This window comes from Acanthisitta chloris, unplaced genomic scaffold (assembly GCF_000695815.1).
Source record: "Acanthisitta chloris isolate BGI_N310 unplaced genomic scaffold, ASM69581v1 scaffold4247, whole genome shotgun sequence".
Taxonomy (NCBI): domain Eukaryota; kingdom Metazoa; phylum Chordata; class Aves; order Passeriformes; family Acanthisittidae; genus Acanthisitta; species Acanthisitta chloris.
In genome coordinates this window covers 25,956-28,890 of record NW_008683045.1, presented here as the reverse complement: position 1 = coordinate 28,890, position 2,935 = coordinate 25,956, and positions in this window count along the sequence as shown.

Here is a 2,935-nt window from a genome sequence, read left to right as displayed (position 1 = left end):
ACCCCAGAATAAAGTTCTTCTACAAGGACTTGCTCTGTCATAGCAGAAAAGACCTAACTTGCATATAAAGGTGGTGAGAGCAGTTTGGAAACACAGACGTTAATCTGAGGTCTGATAAAAGTCACAGAAATACAATCCTTTGTTAAAGATTCCCTTAAAATTACTTCTTCAAATAACTGTTTTGTTACTTTGAATACCAAGAACAAAGTTCCCCAGCTATTAAGAGGTGATTTTACTTTATTAGTGCAGCAGGTTGACCCTGGCTGGGTGCTAGGCACCCACCAAAGCCATTCTATCACTCCCCTCTGCAAATGGACAGGGGAGAGAAAATATAACAAAAGGTTCATGAGTTTAGATAAGGATCATGAGAGATCCCTCACCAAATACTGCCACGGGCAAAACAGACTCAATTTGAGGAAATTAAGTATGACTAACAAGAACAGAGAAGGATAATGAGAAAATAAAACAGACCTTAAAAAAACCCAACACATTTCCCCCACCCCTCTCTTCTTCCCAACTTTACTTCCTCTCCCACATCAGCACAGAGAGACAGGCAGTGGGGGCTATGGTTGGTTCATCACATGTTGTTTCTGCCACTGCTCTCAGAGAGAGGAGTCCTTCCCCTGCTCCAGCATAGGGTACCTCCCATGGGAGACAGCTCTCCATGAATTTCTCCAATGTCAGTCCTTCCCCTGGGCTACAGTTCTATACAAACTGCTGCAGTGTAGGTCACAGGGTGCAGTCCAGCCCTTTGGGAACAGCCTGCTCCAGAGCAAGAGCCCCACAGGATCACAAGTGCTATCAGGAAACCTGCTCCAGCGTGGGTCTTCTCTCATCACAGGTCCACAGGAGCTTCCCATGGGGTTACAGCCTCTTTCTGGACATCCACCTGCTCTAGCATAAGTCTCCTCCACAGGCTGCAAGTAGATCTTTGCATCCTGTTAACCTCCATGGGCTGCAGGGGCACAGCTGCTTCACCATAGTGTTCACCACAGGCTGCAGGGGGATCTCAGCTCTAGTACTTGGAGCACCTCCTCTCCCTCCTTCTCCACTGATTTGGTGTCTGCATAGTGGTTCCTCTCACATTTTCACTCCTCTCTTCTCTGGCAACAATTCCTTCTGCCCAGTAACTTTTTTCTTTTCTTAAATATATTATCACAGAGGCCTTACTGCCCTCACTGATTGGCTCAGCCTTGGCCAGCAGTGGGATCTGTCCTGGAGCCACTGACATTGGCTCTGTCAGATATGGGGAAGCTTCTAGCAGCTTCTCACAGAAGCGACCCCTGTGGCCCCCACACTGCCAAAACTGGCTAAGCAAAACCACTACAATTAGCCAACTCAGAAAAATCTCATGTACAAATCAAAACAACTAAAGCTGAGGAGAAAAACACAATACTTAGGTGTTTCATGTATCATTTGAGATCAAAGTGTGTGTTATCTCATTCTTCAGTTCTTACCAGGGCCAAAGTCATCCAAAAGTGATAAATCAATGGCAGGAAATATAGCAAGAACACACTGAAATAAAGTCTTTCCTCCAATATGGCTGTTGAGATAGTTATATACAACTCATTCTCTCTTTTCTTTGCTATTAACTCCAGATCAAGACATTATAACAGGGCTCTGAGTGATCACAGAATCAGTCAGGTCAGAAGAGACCACCACAGTGGGTCATCTGGTCCAACCTCCCTGGTCAAGCAGGGCCATCCTAGAGCACATGGCACCAGGACTGCATCCAGGTGGTTCTTGAATTTCCCCAGTGAGGGAGAAACCATGACCTCTCTGGGCAGGCAATCTGTTCTAGTGTGCAGTCACTCAGTAAAGAAATTCTCTCTCATATTCAAGCTGAACCTTCCTGTGCATCAGTTTCTGCTGTTACCTCACTTTATTGGTTTGCACCACTGAGAAGAGCTAGTTTCCATCTTCTTCACAGCTCTCCTTTAGATACATTAACGAGGTTCCCTCTCAAGTCACGTCTTCAAAAGTGAACAGGCCCAACTCCCTCACCCTGTCCTCCTCAGTGAGATGCTCAAGGCCCTTAATCATATATATGAGTACAGCTACTACATATAATACCAATAAAGCTACTACTGCTCAGTGTGCAAGCATGGAAACCAGGTTATGTTGTGAGCTGAAGAATCATGCAAAGCACAGCTGCCATTCTGCAGGAAAAGCTGCATTCCAGTATAAAAAGTAACACATTTAGCAGATGCTGACAATAAAGAGTGATTCCCCATAAACACTAATGGTAAGTGGAACAGAGCATGCAGCACAACATGCCTATTCCTGTAAGATAAGCTTACCTAGACAAACAAGATAAAAGTATCTCACAGCTCTGCTGAGATATGGAAAAGGTAGTAGGAATTCCCATGGAAATGGCAGTAGGAATTTCCACATGGAAAAGGCAGTAGGAATTCCCCTTTTATAGGGTCAAAAAGTTCTCAAGAATAATATCCATATCCTCAGAAGATCAAACTACCACTCAATATTTTGTGATGCTCAAAGTAATTTGTAAACATTCGCTGAACTCCAGCCATATCTTCCCTAGGCAGCAAGATGTGCTGGCTGAAGTGAGTCTTCAGCAGCATGAATGTCCAGCTTCCCCCTGGCCCAGAAAGCTGACCTAATCAACCTGCCAGATGACATACAATGATGGAACTGCTATGAACATACACCTCTCACCACAGAGGAGCAAGAATTTCCAGGCACTTCATTTGCACTCCAGTGTTTGGATGAATCATCCCATTCTGTCAGGTAGTAAAACCTGGAAATCTAGACTAGGCTACCACCCTTCTTCGGAGGCTTTATGGACATTTCACAGTAGTGTTATAGGTTCAGGTTAACACATAACCAGTAGCACCGTTGCCACTTGGAGTTTTGATCCTCTAAATCTTTCAAGAGTCATGGAAAGGAAAGCTATAGAAATCAACTGGTAGTG